Source organism: Microcebus murinus, unplaced genomic scaffold (assembly GCF_040939455.1).
Source record: "Microcebus murinus isolate Inina unplaced genomic scaffold, M.murinus_Inina_mat1.0 scaf006_hap2_Mmur4.0, whole genome shotgun sequence".
Lineage (NCBI taxonomy): Eukaryota > Metazoa > Chordata > Mammalia > Primates > Cheirogaleidae > Microcebus > Microcebus murinus.
This window is the reverse complement of record NW_027438952.1, coordinates 209158-226584: the sequence shown is the minus strand read 5'-3', so window position 1 is coordinate 226584 and position 17427 is coordinate 209158. Positions and strand designations below refer to the sequence as shown.

The 17427-nt window shown below is 63.3% G+C and overlaps 5 non-coding genes across 5 annotated transcripts; all 5 read left to right on the top strand.

The window, feature by feature from the left end:
* Window positions 1-1202: 1202 nt before the first annotated feature.
* On the top strand, window positions 1203-1321 carry LOC142866707 (5S ribosomal RNA). The gene has a single exon (XR_012916535.1). It is a non-coding gene; the product is annotated as a 5S ribosomal RNA (ribosomal RNA).
* A 3794-nt stretch (window positions 1322-5115) lies between these two features.
* LOC142866706 (5S ribosomal RNA) lies at window positions 5116-5234 on the top strand. Its single transcript, XR_012916534.1, has one exon. It is a non-coding gene; the product is annotated as a 5S ribosomal RNA (ribosomal RNA).
* A 3789-nt stretch (window positions 5235-9023) lies between these two features.
* Window positions 9024-9142, top strand: LOC142866705 (5S ribosomal RNA). Its single transcript, XR_012916533.1, has one exon. It is a non-coding gene; the product is annotated as a 5S ribosomal RNA (ribosomal RNA).
* A 3794-nt stretch (window positions 9143-12936) lies between these two features.
* On the top strand, window positions 12937-13055 carry LOC142866704 (5S ribosomal RNA). The gene has a single exon (XR_012916532.1). It is a non-coding gene; the product is annotated as a 5S ribosomal RNA (ribosomal RNA).
* Window positions 13056-16850: 3795 nt separating this feature from the next.
* Window positions 16851-16969, top strand: LOC142866703 (5S ribosomal RNA). Its single transcript, XR_012916531.1, has one exon. It is a non-coding gene; the product is annotated as a 5S ribosomal RNA (ribosomal RNA).
* The last annotated feature ends 458 nt before the right edge of the window (window positions 16970-17427 follow it).

The following is a 17427-nucleotide window of genomic DNA, read 5'->3' as shown; positions in this document are numbered from 1 at the left end:
TTCGCATTCCCACAGCAGCCAGTCGTGGGCTGAGGACACCTGGGGCGTTGGGAACTCCCTGGCTTCTCCTTGGTTTAACATCTAGAGCTGCTTGTGAATCGCGCCGCCACACACACCCGAGCGCAGGTGTCTTCCGCACAGACTGCGGGCCTCGCTCTTCTGAATGCCGCTGGCTCGCCACCCACCCACGGGTGAACCTGGTCAGGGTGCTTTCTCTCAGGGGCAGACTCTTTTCCGGGCGGGCTACCGGTGTCTCTGTTTGCTCGTTTCTTTCTTCCATTTCGGGAAAGTCTTCCTTGCTGGGTGTGGAAATCTCCTATGCCTTCCCTCGCCTATTCTGTCAGCTTTAAAATTCTCTTTCAGTTGCCACCCTCACAGATGGATTAGGAAACTCTTTCCGGTGCACTCATTAGTGAAATGACCTCCAGGAAGCTGGAATCCAATATCTAATGGCCGATTTTTAGCGAGTCCACACGCCAGGGTGGTCGGGGTCCAATGCAGCCCCGGCCAGGCCCAGGCCCCTTGGACTGGGCCACAGGAGGACACGGAGGAGGGTCCCGGCCCCCACGAAGCGGTGCCGGCAGTTCTCCACGGGCTTGGGCGTTTTCCAGAGGTAGGAGATGGAGGGGACTGATTTCTTCAGCACCCCCCAAACCACGCCACCCCACCCCACCCATGGGACACATCCCCAGAGAGAGACGCCCCATACACTGGCTGTGCCCCAGCCCTGGCCCGGGGGAATAGGCGGCAGCCCACCCACAGGGCGAGGGGGGGGCACAGCTGAAAGGGGTTGTGGGGGAGGGCGGCCCCTGGCTGGGGTCAAAGGGCGAGCGTCCCGCGCGTGCGCAGTCAGCGGCAGCGACGCGCTGGGGGTGGGCAGCGGGTAGGTGAAGGAGGCCGGGCGAGGAGACGAGGGGGGCTGGGAGGGCTCCACCTTGGCGAGTCCAGCCGTGGAGGCGCATCTTGTGTGAGTGTGAGTGAGTGTGAGTGTGTGTGTGTGTGTATAGAGAGACAGCCCCCCACCCCGCCCCGCCCCGCCCCGCCCCGCCCATCACCCCCGTCCCTGGGAGCCCGCGGGACCCGGCCGGCGAACTCAACCGGCCCGGCCCGGCCCGGCCCGGCGCGGGGCCTGGGGCGGGAGGCGGCGGCGGGGAAGCCCAGAGAGGCTCGGCTTCTCGAGCGGGGCAGGGGCGCCCTCCGCCGTCTAGGGCCACACCACCCTGAACGCGCCCGATCTCGTCTGGTCTCGGAAGCTAAGCAGGGTCGGGCCTGGTTAGTACTTGGATGGGAGACCGCCTGGGAATACCGGGTGCCACAGGCTGCTGCTTTTTTTTTTTTTTTTCTTGCCTCTTGTTCTGTCCCCTTTCTGGGAGCGAGGCGGCGGCCCGGGGTGGGGGTCACCCCCACCCTCAGCGCCCGCGCGGTGCCTGGCGCCCCAGCCCGCACCGGGGGGCCTCCTCTTGTCCCAAGCCGCGACACCGCGGCCACGCGGCAGCATGCGTGGCATCTGGACTGTCAGGTCTCAGACCAAAGGTCTGCTCTGTGGGAACCGACACGCTGGAGGAAACCTTGAGAGTCTGAGAGGGGAGGGAGTTCCAGAAGAAGGCCAGGATGTCATTTTGAGGGAGTATGTGACCAGAACTCGTCCCGTTGCTTTTGGGGTTCTATGGGCTACACGCAGGAATCTTTGGTGGTGGCACCTGATGTTGGGGGATCCGGAGTCACACCCAGACCTGCTCCACAGGCCTCCTTTTACTTTTCTCTTCGGATTCATTATTTTTAAAAAGTGTCTCTTACCTCTAGGATTGCATTTTCTTTTCTCTCTCTTTTCAAGCAGATGATGGGAGTACAAGTATTCAGGTGACATGTGTTGCCCGTGCCGCCCTCCCCCCTGTGTTCTTTTTTTTTTTTTTTTTTGAGACAGAGTCTCGTTTTGCTGCCCAGGCTAGAGTGAGTGCCATGGCGTCAGCCTAGCTCACAGCAACCTCAATCTCCGGGCTCAAGCAATCCTGCTGCCTCAGCCTCCCGAGTAGTTGGGACTACAGGCATGCACCACCACGCCCGGCTGTGTTTTTCTATATATATTAGTTGGCCAATTAATTTCTTTCTATTTTTAGTAGAGACGGGGTCTCGCTCTTGCTCAGGCTGGTTTCGAACTCCTGACCTGGAGCAATCCGCCCGCCTCGGCCTCCCAGAGAGCTAGGATTACAGGCGTGAGCCACCGCGCCCGGCCCCCCCTGTGTTCTTATTCATATACCTCTCATGTTGTTCCAGCGTATTGTGGGGGTACCAATGTTAAGGTCGGGTGCCTTGCCCTCTCCAAGCCTCCCCCCTCGGGTCAGAGCTTCAAGTGCGCCCATCCCCCAGTCGGTGCGCACCCACCCCATGCCTAATGGATGTGTATGCCCCTCCCCTCCCCCCACCCGCCCGCCCGACACCCACCCGATGAAGGTGATTCCTCTCTGTCCACTTAGGCGTCCATCCGTTCGTACCAATTTGCTGGTGAGCGCGCTCACGTGGTGCTCGTGTGTCCATTCTTGGGATACCTGGCCTACTGGAACGGGTTCCAGCTCTGGCCAGGAGAACACGAGAGGCGCCCTCTCACCGCTGCTCCTCACAGCCGAATGGCACTCCGTGGTGTCCACGCGCCACATTTTATTGATGCACTCCTGGATGGATGGGCACTCGGGTCGCTTCCACGTCTTTGGGATTGTGAATTGTGCCCTAACTGTAACCCTAACCCTTACCCAGCCCGTCTCCTCTGCCCCTGCCTGACGCACTCCTCCCCGGCCAGGCCCGTCACTGTCCTGGGCCCCCGCCTGACCGGCTCCTCCCCGCCCGGCCGGTCACCGTCCTCTGCCCCTGCCTGACACGCTCCTTCCCGCCCGGCCTCTCACCGTCCTCGGCCCCTGCCTGACCGGCTCCTCCGTCGCCTGGGCCTTCCAAGGGCTTGGTGTGGATGCTGCTTCCAGGAAGCCCTCCAGAAACCCGGCAGCAGGGTGGCCGCAGCAGTCTCCAGCAGCCGTCCCTAAGTCGCGTGAGTGCGGGGGACGTGCCCCCGCTGTGCCGCGGGGGCCCAGCCTGGTGTCTTCCCTGAGGCCCTGCGGCTGCCGGCTGGGCTGCGGCTCCCCGCAAGGGGAGAGCCGCGGAGGTGGGGACCGCCTCCTGATGGGGACGTACACGCAGCTCTCCACGTCGGATTCCGGGGCTCTCTGTCCTGCCCGAAGGCCCAGCTGGCCTGCGGGTCCTTAGAGTGGCAAAAACCTCCGAAAACTGAGACTGAGGGTCCGGTGGGTGTCTGCACTTTTGTGCTGGGCACCCCAGGGAGGCCCGGGGGCTGGCTGGACAACGCGGTCTGCTCGGCCGGGGGGGGGGGGTTGGAGGAGCAACTGATGCCCTTTGCACTTTGGGTAGCAAGAGTCTGAGGTGTCTCTGAGCCCTGTGCCCTGTGGGGGCGGGGCGGGGGGGAGGAGGAGGAGGAGGAGGAGGAGGAGGAGGTGGGAAGGGCCGGGGCCTGCAGTCCTGTTCCCGGGGTGGCACGGCAAGTGGCTTCTTCCACAGGCTGCTTGGCCTGGGCTCCCTGCACCTGGGCCTTTGGAGGACCGGCCCTGTGCTTGCCAACACTTCCTGCAGGGACCCAGAGCTGGGAGGTGGCATCTCTCAGCCCTGGGTCGGGCAGAGCCCCAGCGGGCCATGCCCACAACCTCTCTCAGCACCGGTCCCCCAGAAGGCTCCTTTGGGACCAGGATTCTCTTGCGGTGACTCTTTAAGGTCTGGCCCCTGGATGGAGGGGCACCAGGAGTAGAGGAGCAGGAAGGGGAAGGGGGTGGCCATGCGAGGGGACACTTTGAGGCCAAGTCCCAGCTTCAGCCTGATCCTCCTGGGAACCCCGCTCTGAGACAAGGAGCCGGGCTTCGCATTCCCACAGCAGCCAGTCGTGGGCTGAGGACACCTGGGGCGTTGGGAACTCCCTGGCTTCTCCTTGGTTTAACATCTAGAGCTGCTTGTGAATCGCGCCGCCACACACACCCGAGCGCAGGTGTCTTCCGCACAGACTGCGGGCCTCGCTCTTCTGAATGCCGCTGGCTCGCCACCCACCCACGGGTGAACCTGGTCAGGGTGCTTTCTCTCAGGGGCAGACTCTTTTCCGGGCGGGCTACCGGTGTCTCTGTTTGCTCGTTTCTTTCTTCCATTTCGGGAAAGTCTTCCTTGCTGGGTGTGGAAATCTCCTATGCCTTCCCTCGCCTATTCTGTCAGCTTTAAAATTCTCTTTCAGTTGCCACCCTCACAGATGGATTAGGAAACTCTTTCCGGTGCACTCATTAGTGAAATGACCTCCAGGAAGCTGGAATCCAATATCTAATGGCCGATTTTTAGCGAGTCCACACGCCAGGGTGGTCGGGGTCCAATGCAGCCCCGGCCAGGCCCAGGCCCCTTGGACTGGGCCACAGGAGGACACGGAGGAGGGTCCCGGCCCCCACGAAGCGGTGCCGGCAGTTCTCCACGGGCTTGGGCGTTTTCCAGAGGTAGGAGATGGAGGGGACTGATTTCTTCAGCACCCCCCAAACCACGCCACCCCACCCCACCCATGGGACACATCCCCAGAGAGAGACGCCCCATACACTGGCTGTGCCCCAGCCCTGGCCCGGGGGAATAGGCGGCAGCCCACCCACAGGGCGAGGGGGGGGCACAGCTGAAAGGGGTTGTGGGGGAGGGCGGCCCCTGGCTGGGGTCAAAGGGCGAGCGTCCCGCGCGTGCGCAGTCAGCGGCAGCGACGCGCTGGGGGTGGGCAGCGGGTAGGTGAAGGAGGCCGGGCGAGGAGACGAGGGGGGCTGGGAGGGCTCCACCTTGGCGAGTCCAGCCGTGGAGGCGCATCTTGTGTGAGTGTGAGTGAGTGTGAGTGTGTGTGTGTGTGTATAGAGAGACAGCCCCCCACCCCGCCCCGCCCCGCCCCGCCCCGCCCATCACCCCCGTCCCTGGGAGCCCGCGGGACCCGGCCGGCGAACTCAACCGGCCCGGCCCGGCCCGGCCCGGCGCGGGGCCTGGGGCGGGAGGCGGCGGCGGGGAAGCCCAGAGAGGCTCGGCTTCTCGAGCGGGGCAGGGGCGCCCTCCGCCGTCTAGGGCCACACCACCCTGAACGCGCCCGATCTCGTCTGGTCTCGGAAGCTAAGCAGGGTCGGGCCTGGTTAGTACTTGGATGGGAGACCGCCTGGGAATACCGGGTGCCACAGGCTGCTGCTTTTTTTTTTTTTTTTCTTGCCTCTTGTTCTGTCCCCTTTCTGGGAGCGAGGCGGCGGCCCGGGGTGGGGGTCACCCCCACCCTCAGCGCCCGCGCGGTGCCTGGCGCCCCAGCCCGCACCGGGGGGCCTCCTCTTGTCCCAAGCCGCGACACCGCGGCCACGCGGCAGCATGCGTGGCATCTGGACTGTCAGGTCTCAGACCAAAGGTCTGCTCTGTGGGAACCGACACGCTGGAGGAAACCTTGAGAGTCTGAGAGGGGAGGGAGTTCCAGAAGAAGGCCAGGATGTCATTTTGAGGGAGTATGTGACCAGAACTCGTCCCGTTGCTTTTGGGGTTCTATGGGCTACACGCAGGAATCTTTGGTGGTGGCACCTGATGTTGGGGGATCCGGAGTCACACCCAGACCTGCTCCACAGGCCTCCTTTTACTTTTCTCTTCGGATTCATTATTTTTAAAAAGTGTCTCTTACCTCTAGGATTGCATTTTCTTTTCTCTCTCTTTTCAAGCAGATGATGGGAGTACAAGTATTCAGGTGACATGTGTTGCCCGTGCCGCCCTCCCCCCTGTGTTCTTTTTTTTTTTTTTTTTTGAGACAGAGTCTCGTTTTGCTGCCCAGGCTAGAGTGAGTGCCATGGCGTCAGCCTAGCTCACAGCAACCTCAATCTCCGGGCTCAAGCAATCCTGCTGCCTCAGCCTCCCGAGTAGTTGGGACTACAGGCATGCACCACCACGCCCGGCTGTGTTTTTCTATATATATTAGTTGGCCAACTAATTTCTCTCTATTTTTAGTAGAGACGGGGTCTCGCTCTTGCTCAGGCTGGTTTCGAACTCCTGACCTGGAGCAATCCGCCCGCCTCGGCCTCCCAGAGAGCTAGGATTACAGGCGTGAGCCACCGCGCCCGGCCCCCCCTGTGTTCTTATTCATATACCTCTCATGTTGTTCCAGCGTATTGTGGGGGTACCAATGTTAAGGTCGGGTGCCTTGCCCTCTCCAAGCCTCCCCCCTCGGGTCAGAGCTTCAAGTGCGCCCATCCCCCAGTCGGTGCGCACCCACCCCATGCCTAATGGATGTGTATGCCCCTCCCCTCCCCCCACCCGCCCGCCCGACACCCACCCGATGAAGGTGATTCCTCTCTGTCCACTTAGGCGTCCATCCGTTCGTACCAATTTGCTGGTGAGCGCGCTCACGTGGTGCTCGTGTGTCCATTCTTGGGATACCTGGCCTACTGGAACGGGTTCCAGCTCTGGCCAGGAGAACACGAGAGGCGCCCTCTCACCGCTGCTCCTCACAGCCGAATGGCACTCCGTGGTGTCCACGCGCCACATTTTATTGATGCACTCCTGGATGGATGGGCACTCGGGTCGCTTCCACGTCTTTGGGATTGTGAATTGTGCCCTAACTGTAACCCTAACCCTTACCCAGCCCGTCTCCTCTGCCCCTGCCTGACGCACTCCTCCCCGGCCAGGCCCGTCACTGTCCTGGGCCCCCGCCTGACCGGCTCCTCCCCGCCCGGCCGGTCACCGTCCTCTGCCCCTGCCTGACACGCTCCTTCCCGCCCGGCCTCTCACCGTCCTCGGCCCCTGCCTGACCGGCTCCTCCGTCGCCTGGGCCTTCCAAGGGCTTGGTGTGGATGCTGCTTCCAGGAAGCCCTCCAGAAACCCGGCAGCAGGGTGGCCGCAGCAGTCTCCAGCAGCCGTCCCTAAGTCGCGTGAGTGCGGGGGACGTGCCCCCGCTGTGCCGCGGGGGCCCAGCCTGGTGTCTTCCCTGAGGCCCTGCGGCTGCCGGCTGGGCTGCGGCTCCCCGCAAGGGGAGAGCCGCGGAGGTGGGGACCGCCTCCTGATGGGGACTTACACGCAGCTCTCCACGTCGGATTCCGGGGCTCTCTGTCCTGCCCGAAGGCCCAGCTGGCCTGCGGGTCCTTAGAGTGGCAAAAACCTCCGAAAACTGAGACTGAGGGTCCGGTGGGTGTCTGCACTTTTGTGCTGGGCACCCCAGGGAGGCCCGGGGGCTGGCTGGACAACGCGGTCTGCTCGGCCGGGGGGGGGGGGTTGGAGGAGCAACTGATGCCCTTTGCACTTTGGGTAGCAAGAGTCTGAGGTGTCTCTGAGCCCTGTGCCCTGTGGGGGCGGGGCGGGGGGGAGGAGGAGGAGGAGGAGGAGGAGGAGGAGGTGGGAAGGGCCGGGGCCTGCAGTCCTGTTCCCGGGGTGGCACGGCAAGTGGCTTCTTCCACAGGCTGCTTGGCCTGGGCTCCCTGCACCTGGGCCTTTGGAGGACCGGCCCTGTGCTTGCCAACACTTCCTGCAGGGACCCAGAGCTGGGAGGTGGCATCTCTCAGCCCTGGGTCGGGCAGAGCCCCAGCGGGCCATGCCCACAACCTCTCTCAGCACCGGTCCCCCAGAAGGCTCCTTTGGGACCAGGATTCTCTTGCGGTGACTCTTTAAGGTCTGGCCCCTGGATGGAGGGGCACCAGGAGTAGAGGAGCAGGAAGGGGAAGGGGGTGGCCATGCGAGGGGACACTTTGAGGCCAAGTCCCAGCTTCAGCCTGATCCTCCTGGGAACCCCGCTCTGAGACAAGGAGCCGGGCTTCGCATTCCCACAGCAGCCAGTCGTGGGCTGAGGACACCTGGGGCGTTGGGAACTCCCTGGCTTCTCCTTGGTTTAACATCTAGAGCTGCTTGTGAATCGCGCCGCCACACACACCCGAGCGCAGGTGTCTTCCGCACAGACTGCGGGCCTCGCTCTTCTGAATGCCGCTGGCTCGCCACCCACCCACGGGTGAACCTGGTCAGGGTGCTTTCTCTCAGGGGCAGACTCTTTTCCGGGCGGGCTACCGGTGTCTCTGTTTGCTCGTTTCTTTCTTCCATTTCGGGAAAGTCTTCCTTGCTGGGTGTGGAAATCTCCTATGCCTTCCCTCGCCTATTCTGTCAGCTTTAAAATTCTCTTTCAGTTGCCACCCTCACAGATGGATTAGGAAACTCTTTCCGGTGCACTCATTAGTGAAATGACCTCCAGGAAGCTGGAATCCAATATCTAATGGCCGATTTTTAGCGAGTCCACACGCCAGGGTGGTCGGGGTCCAATGCAGCCCCGGCCAGGCCCAGGCCCCTTGGACTGGGCCACAGGAGGACACGGAGGAGGGTCCCGGCCCCCACGAAGCGGTGCCGGCAGTTCTCCACGGGCTTGGGCGTTTTCCAGAGGTAGGAGATGGAGGGGACTGATTTCTTCAGCACCCCCCAAACCACGCCACCCCACCCCACCCATGGGACACATCCCCAGAGAGAGACGCCCCATACACTGGCTGTGCCCCAGCCCTGGCCCGGGGGAATAGGCGGCAGCCCACCCACAGGGCGAGGGGGGGGCACAGCTGAAAGGGGTTGTGGGGGAGGGCGGCCCCTGGCTGGGGTCAAAGGGCGAGCGTCCCGCGCGTGCGCAGTCAGCGGCAGCGACGCGCTGGGGGTGGGCAGCGGGTAGGTGAAGGAGGCCGGGCGAGGAGACGAGGGGGGCTGGGAGGGCTCCACCTTGGCGAGTCCAGCCGTGGAGGCGCATCTTGTGTGAGTGTGAGTGAGTGTGAGTGTGTGTGTGTGTGTATAGAGAGACAGCCCCCCACCCCGCCCCGCCCCGCCCCGCCCATCACCCCCGTCGCTGGGAGCCCGCGGGACCCGGCCGGCGAACTCAACCGGCCCGGCCCGGCCCGGCCCGGCGCGGGGCCTGGGGCGGGAGGCGGCGGCGGGGAAGCCCAGAGAGGCTCGGCTTCTCGAGCGGGGCAGGGGCGCCCTCCGCCGTCTAGGGCCACACCACCCTGAACGCGCCCGATCTCGTCTGGTCTCGGAAGCTAAGCAGGGTCGGGCCTGGTTAGTACTTGGATGGGAGACCGCCTGGGAATACCGGGTGCCACAGGCTGCTGCTTTTTTTTTTTTTTTTTCTTGCCTCTTGTTCTGTCCCCTTTCTGGGAGCGAGGCGGCGGCCCGGGGTGGGGGTCACCCCCACCCTCAGCGCCCGCGCGGTGCCTGGCGCCCCAGCCCGCACCGGGGGGCCTCCTCTTGTCCCAAGCCGCGACACCGCGGCCACGCGGCAGCATGCGTGGCATCTGGACTGTCAGGTCTCAGACCAAAGGTCTGCTCTGTGGGAACCGACACGCTGGAGGAAACCTTGAGAGTCTGAGAGGGGAGGGAGTTCCAGAAGAAGGCCAGGATGTCATTTTGAGGGAGTATGTGACCAGAACTCGTCCCGTTGCTTTTGGGGTTCTATGGGCTACACGCAGGAATCTTTGGTGGTGGCACCTGATGTTGGGGGATCCGGAGTCACACCCAGACCTGCTCCACAGGCCTCCTTTTACTTTTCTCTTCGGATTCATTATTTTTAAAAAGTGTCTCTTACCTCTAGGATTGCATTTTCTTTTCTCTCTCTTTTCAAGCAGATGATGGGAGTACAAGTATTCAGGTGACATGTGTTGCCCGTGCCGCCCTCCCCCCTGTGTTCTTTTTTTTTTTTTTTTTTGAGACAGAGTCTCGTTTTGCTGCCCAGGCTAGAGTGAGTGCCATGGCGTCAGCCTAGCTCACAGCAACCTCAATCTCCGGGCTCAAGCAATCCTGCTGCCTCAGCCTCCCGAGTAGTTGGGACTACAGGCATGCACCACCACGCCCGGCTGTGTTTTTCTATATATATTAGTTGGCCAATTAATTTCTTTCTATTTTTAGTAGAGACGGGGTCTCGCTCTTGCTCAGGCTGGTTTCGAACTCCTGACCTGGAGCAATCCGCCCGCCTCGGCCTCCCAGAGAGCTAGGATTACAGGCGTGAGCCACCGCGCCCGGCCCCCCCTGTGTTCTTATTCATATACCTCTCATGTTGTTCCAGCGTATTGTGGGGGTACCAATGTTAAGGTCGGGTGCCTTGCCCTCTCCAAGCCTCCCCCCTCGGGTCAGAGCTTCAAGTGCGCCCATCCCCCAGTCGGTGCGCACCCACCCCATGCCTAATGGATGTGTATGCCCCTCCCCTCCCCCCACCCGCCCGCCCGACACCCACCCGATGAAGGTGATTCCTCTCTGTCCACTTAGGCGTCCATCCGTTCGTACCAATTTGCTGGTGAGCGCGCTCACGTGGTGCTCGTGTGTCCATTCTTGGGATACCTGGCCTACTGGAACGGGTTCCAGCTCTGGCCAGGAGAACACGAGAGGCGCCCTCTCACCGCTGCTCCTCACAGCCGAATGGCACTCCGTGGTGTCCACGCGCCACATTTTATTGATGCACTCCTGGATGGATGGGCACTCGGGTCGCTTCCACGTCTTTGGGATTGTGAATTGTGCCCTAACTGTAACCCTAACCCTTACCCAGCCCGTCTCCTCTGCCCCTGCCTGACGCACTCCTCCCCGGCCAGGCCCGTCACTGTCCTGGGCCCCCGCCTGACCGGCTCCTCCCCGCCCGGCCGGTCACCGTCCTCTGCCCCTGCCTGACACGCTCCTTCCCGCCCGGCCTCTCACCGTCCTCGGCCCCTGCCTGACCGGCTCCTCCGTCGCCTGGGCCTTCCAAGGGCTTGGTGTGGATGCTGCTTCCAGGAAGCCCTCCAGAAACCCGGCAGCAGGGTGGCCGCAGCAGTCTCCAGCAGCCGTCCCTAAGTCGCGTGAGTGCGGGGGACGTGCCCCCGCTGTGCCGCGGGGGCCCAGCCTGGTGTCTTCCCTGAGGCCCTGCGGCTGCCGGCTGGGCTGCGGCTCCCCGCAAGGGGAGAGCCGCGGAGGTGGGGACCGCCTCCTGATGGGGACGTACACGCAGCTCTCCACGTCGGATTCCGGGGCTCTCTGTCCTGCCCGAAGGCCCAGCTGGCCTGCGGGTCCTTAGAGTGGCAAAAACCTCCGAAAACTGAGACTGAGGGTCCGGTGGGTGTCTGCACTTTTGTGCTGGGCACCCCAGGGAGGCCCGGGGGCTGGCTGGACAACGCGGTCTGCTCGGCCGGGGGGGGGGGTTGGAGGAGCAACTGATGCCCTTTGCACTTTGGGTAGCAAGAGTCTGAGGTGTCTCTGAGCCCTGTGCCCTGTGGGGGCGGGGCGGGGGGGAGGAGGAGGAGGAGGAGGAGGAGGAGGAGGTGGGAAGGGCCGGGGCCTGCAGTCCTGTTCCCGGGGTGGCACGGCAAGTGGCTTCTTCCACAGGCTGCTTGGCCTGGGCTCCCTGCACCTGGGCCTTTGGAGGACCGGCCCTGTGCTTGCCAACACTTCCTGCAGGGACCCAGAGCTGGGAGGTGGCATCTCTCAGCCCTGGGTCGGGCAGAGCCCCAGCGGGCCATGCCCACAACCTCTCTCAGCACCGGTCCCCCAGAAGGCTCCTTTGGGACCAGGATTCTCTTGCGGTGACTCTTTAAGGTCTGGCCCCTGGATGGAGGGGCACCAGGAGTAGAGGAGCAGGAAGGGGAAGGGGGTGGCCATGCGAGGGGACACTTTGAGGCCAAGTCCCAGCTTCAGCCTGATCCTCCTGGGAACCCCGCTCTGAGACAAGGAGCCGGGCTTCGCATTCCCACAGCAGCCAGTCGTGGGCTGAGGACACCTGGGGCGTTGGGAACTCCCTGGCTTCTCCTTGGTTTAACATCTAGAGCTGCTTGTGAATCGCGCCGCCACACACACCCGAGCGCAGGTGTCTTCCGCACAGACTGCGGGCCTCGCTCTTCTGAATGCCGCTGGCTCGCCACCCACCCACGGGTGAACCTGGTCAGGGTGCTTTCTCTCAGGGGCAGACTCTTTTCCGGGCGGGCTACCGGTGTCTCTGTTTGCTCGTTTCTTTCTTCCATTTCGGGAAAGTCTTCCTTGCTGGGTGTGGAAATCTCCTATGCCTTCCCTCGCCTATTCTGTCAGCTTTAAAATTCTCTTTCAGTTGCCACCCTCACAGATGGATTAGGAAACTCTTTCCGGTGCACTCATTAGTGAAATGACCTCCAGGAAGCTGGAATCCAATATCTAATGGCCGATTTTTAGCGAGTCCACACGCCAGGGTGGTCGGGGTCCAATGCAGCCCCGGCCAGGCCCAGGCCCCTTGGACTGGGCCACAGGAGGACACGGAGGAGGGTCCCGGCCCCCACGAAGCGGTGCCGGCAGTTCTCCACGGGCTTGGGCGTTTTCCAGAGGTAGGAGATGGAGGGGACTGATTTCTTCAGCACCCCCCAAACCACGCCACCCCACCCCACCCATGGGACACATCCCCAGAGAGAGACGCCCCATACACTGGCTGTGCCCCAGCCCTGGCCCGGGGGAATAGGCGGCAGCCCACCCACAGGGCGAGGGGGGGGCACAGCTGAAAGGGGTTGTGGGGGAGGGCGGCCCCTGGCTGGGGTCAAAGGGCGAGCGTCCCGCGCGTGCGCAGTCAGCGGCAGCGACGCGCTGGGGGTGGGCAGCGGGTAGGTGAAGGAGGCCGGGCGAGGAGACGAGGGGGGCTGGGAGGGCTCCACCTTGGCGAGTCCAGCCGTGGAGGCGCATCTTGTGTGAGTGTGAGTGAGTGTGAGTGTGTGTGTGTGTGTATAGAGAGACAGCCCCCCACCCCGCCCCGCCCCGCCCCGCCCCGCCCATCACCCCCGTCCCTGGGAGCCCGCGGGACCCGGCCGGCGAACTCAACCGGCCCGGCCCGGCCCGGCCCGGCGCGGGGCCTGGGGCGGGAGGCGGCGGCGGGGAAGCCCAGAGAGGCTCGGCTTCTCGAGCGGGGCAGGGGCGCCCTCCGCCGTCTAGGGCCACACCACCCTGAACGCGCCCGATCTCGTCTGGTCTCGGAAGCTAAGCAGGGTCGGGCCTGGTTAGTACTTGGATGGGAGACCGCCTGGGAATACCGGGTGCCACAGGCTGCTGCTTTTTTTTTTTTTTTTCTTGCCTCTTGTTCTGTCCCCTTTCTGGGAGCGAGGCGGCGGCCCGGGGTGGGGGTCACCCCCACCCTCAGCGCCCGCGCGGTGCCTGGCGCCCCAGCCCGCACCGGGGGGCCTCCTCTTGTCCCAAGCCGCGACACCGCGGCCACGCGGCAGCATGCGTGGCATCTGGACTGTCAGGTCTCAGACCAAAGGTCTGCTCTGTGGGAACCGACACGCTGGAGGAAACCTTGAGAGTCTGAGAGGGGAGGGAGTTCCAGAAGAAGGCCAGGATGTCATTTTGAGGGAGTATGTGACCAGAACTCGTCCCGTTGCTTTTGGGGTTCTATGGGCTACACGCAGGAATCTTTGGTGGTGGCACCTGATGTTGGGGGATCCGGAGTCACACCCAGACCTGCTCCACAGGCCTCCTTTTACTTTTCTCTTCGGATTCATTATTTTTAAAAAGTGTCTCTTACCTCTAGGATTGCATTTTCTTTTCTCTCTCTTTTCAAGCAGATGATGGGAGTACAAGTATTCAGGTGACATGTGTTGCCCGTGCCGCCCTCCCCCCTGTGTTCTTTTTTTTTTTTTTTTTTGAGACAGAGTCTCGTTTTGCTGCCCAGGCTAGAGTGAGTGCCATGGCGTCAGCCTAGCTCACAGCAACCTCAATCTCCGGGCTCAAGCAATCCTGCTGCCTCAGCCTCCCGAGTAGTTGGGACTACAGGCATGCACCACCACGCCCGGCTGTGTTTTTCTATATATATTAGTTGGCCAATTAATTTCTTTCTATTTTTAGTAGAGACGGGGTCTCGCTCTTGCTCAGGCTGGTTTCGAACTCCTGACCTGGAGCAATCCGCCCGCCTCGGCCTCCCAGAGAGCTAGGATTACAGGCGTGAGCCACCGCGCCCGGCCCCCCCTGTGTTCTTATTCATATACCTCTCATGTTGTTCCAGCGTATTGTGGGGGTACCAATGTTAAGGTCGGGTGCCTTGCCCTCTCCAAGCCTCCCCCCTCGGGTCAGAGCTTCAAGTGCGCCCATCCCCCAGTCGGTGCGCACCCACCCCATGCCTAATGGATGTGTATGCCCCTCCCCTCCCCCCACCCGCCCGCCCGACACCCACCCGATGAAGGTGATTCCTCTCTGTCCACTTAGGCGTCCATCCGTTCGTACCAATTTGCTGGTGAGCGCGCTCACGTGGTGCTCGTGTGTCCATTCTTGGGATACCTGGCCTACTGGAACGGGTTCCAGCTCTGGCCAGGAGAACACGAGAGGCGCCCTCTCACCGCTGCTCCTCACAGCCGAATGGCACTCCGTGGTGTCCACGCGCCACATTTTATTGATGCACTCCTGGATGGATGGGCACTCGGGTCGCTTCCACGTCTTTGGGATTGTGAATTGTGCCCTAACTGTAACCCTAACCCTTACCCAGCCCGTCTCCTCTGCCCCTGCCTGACGCACTCCTCCCCGGCCAGGCCCGTCACTGTCCTGGGCCCCCGCCTGACCGGCTCCTCCCCGCCCGGCCGGTCACCGTCCTCTGCCCCTGCCTGACACGCTCCTTCCCGCCCGGCCTCTCACCGTCCTCGGCCCCTGCCTGACCGGCTCCTCCGTCGCCTGGGCCTTCCAAGGGCTTGGTGTGGATGCTGCTTCCAGGAAGCCCTCCAGAAACCCGGCAGCAGGGTGGCCGCAGCAGTCTCCAGCAGCCGTCCCTAAGTCGCGTGAGTGCGGGGGACGTGCCCCCGCTGTGCCGCGGGGGCCCAGCCTGGTGTCTTCCCTGAGGCCCTGCGGCTGCCGGCTGGGCTGCGGCTCCCCGCAAGGGGAGAGCCGCGGAGGTGGGGACCGCCTCCTGATGGGGACGTACACGCAGCTCTCCACGTCGGATTCCGGGGCTCTCTGTCCTGCCCGAAGGCCCAGCTGGCCTGCGGGTCCTTAGAGTGGCAAAAACCTCCGAAAACTGAGACTGAGGGTCCGGTGGGTGTCTGCACTTTTGTGCTGGGCACCCCAGGGAGGCCCGGGGGCTGGCTGGACAACGCGGTCTGCTCGGCCGGGGGGGGGGGGGTTGGAGGAGCAACTGATGCCCTTTGCACTTTGGGTAGCAAGAGTCTGAGGTGTCTCTGAGCCCTGTGCCCTGTGGGGGCGGGGCGGGGGGGAGGAGGAGGAGGAGGAGGAGGAGGAGGAGGTGGGAAGGGCCGGGGCCTGCAGTCCTGTTCCCGGGGTGGCACGGCAAGTGGCTTCTTCCACAGGCTGCTTGGCCTGGGCTCCCTGCACCTGGGCCTTTGGAGGACCGGCCCTGTGCTTGCCAACACTTCCTGCAGGGACCCAGAGCTGGGAGGTGGCATCTCTCAGCCCTGGGTCGGGCAGAGCCCCAGCGGGCCATGCCCACAACCTCTCTCAGCACCGGTCCCCCAGAAGGCTCCTTTGGGACCAGGATTCTCTTGCGGTGACTCTTTAAGGTCTGGCCCCTGGATGGAGGGGCACCAGGAGTAGAGGAGCAGGAAGGGGAAGGGGGTGGCCATGCGAGGGGACACTTTGAGGCCAAGTCCCAGCTTCAGCCTGATCCTCCTGGGAACCCCGCTCTGAGACAAGGAGCCGGGCTTCGCATTCCCACAGCAGCCAGTCGTGGGCTGAGGACACCTGGGGCGTTGGGAACTCCCTGGCTTCTCCTTGGTTTAACATCTAGAGCTGCTTGTGAATCGCGCCGCCACACACACCCGAGCGCAGGTGTCTTCCGCACAGACTGCGGGCCTCGCTCTTCTGAATGCCGCTGGCTCGCCACCCACCCACGGGTGAACCTGGTCAGGGTGCTTTCTCTCAGGGGCAGACTCTTTTCCGGGCGGGCTACCGGTGTCTCTGTTTGCTCGTTTCTTTCTTCCATTTCGGGAAAGTCTTCCTTGCTGGGTGTGGAAATCTCCTATGCCTTCCCTCGCCTATTCTGTCAGCTTTAAAATTCTCTTTCAGTTGCCACCCTCACAGATGGATTAGGAAACTCTTTCCGGTGCACTCATTAGTGAAATGACCTCCAGGAAGCTGGAATCCAATATCTAATGGCCGATTTTTAGCGAGTCCACACGCCAGGGTGGTCGGGGTCCAATGCAGCCCCGGCCAGGCCCAGGCCCCTTGGACTGGGCCACAGGAGGACACGGAGGAGGGTCCCGGCCCCCACGAAGCGGTGCCGGCAGTTCTCCACGGGCTTGGGCGTTTTCCAGAGGTAGGAGATGGAGGGGACTGATTTCTTCAGCACCCCCCAAACCACGCCACCCCACCCCACCCATGGGACACATCCCCAGAGAGAGACGCCCCATACACTGGCTGTGCCCCAGCCCTGGCCCGGGGGAATAGGCGGCAGCCCACCCACAGGGCGAGGGGGGGGCACAGCTGAAAGGGGTTGTGGGGGAGGGCGGCCCCTGGCTGGGGTCAAAGGGCGAGCGTCCCGCGCGTGCGCAGTCAGCGGCAGCGACGCGCTGGGGGTGGGCAGCGGGTAGGTGAAGGAGGCCGGGCGAGGAGACGAGGGGGGCTGGGAGGGCTCCACCTTGGCGAGTCCAGCCGTGGAGGCGCATCTTGTGTGAGTGTGAGTGAGTGTGAGTGTGTGTGTGTGTGTATAGAGAGACAGCCCCCCACCCCGCCCCGCCCCGCCCCGCCCCGCCCATCACCCCCGTCCCTGGGAGCCCGCGGGACCCGGCCGGCGAACTCAACCGGCCCGGCCCGGCCCGGCCCGGCGCGGGGCCTGGGGCGGGAGGCGGCGGCGGGGAAGCCCAGAGAGGCTCGGCTTCTCGAGCGGGGCAGGGGCGCCCTCCGCCGTCTAGGGCCACACCACCCTGAACGCGCCCGATCTCGTCTGGTCTCGGAAGCTAAGCAGGGTCGGGCCTGGTTAGTACTTGGATGGGAGACCGCCTGGGAATACCGGGTGCCACAGGCTGCTGCTTTTTTTTTTTTTTTTCTTGCCTCTTGTTCTGTCCCCTTTCTGGGAGCGAGGCGGCGGCCCGGGGTGGGGGTCACCCCCACCCTCAGCGCCCGCGCGGTGCCTGGCGCCCCAGCCCGCACCGGGGGGCCTCCTCTTGTCCCAAGCCGCGACACCGCGGCCACGCGGCAGCATGCGTGGCATCTGGACTGTCAGGTCTCAGACCAAAGGTCTGCTCTGTGGGAACCGACACGCTGGAGGAAACCTTGAGAGTCTGAGAGGGGAGGGAGTTCCAGAAGAAGGCCAGGATGTCATTTTGAGGGAGTATGTGACCAGAACTCGTCCCGTTGCTTTTGGGGTTCTATGGGCTACACGCAGGAATCTTTGGTGGTGGCACCTGATGTTGGGGGATCCGGAGTCACACCCAGACCTGCTCCACAGGCCTCCTTTTACTTTTCTCTTCGGATTCATTATTT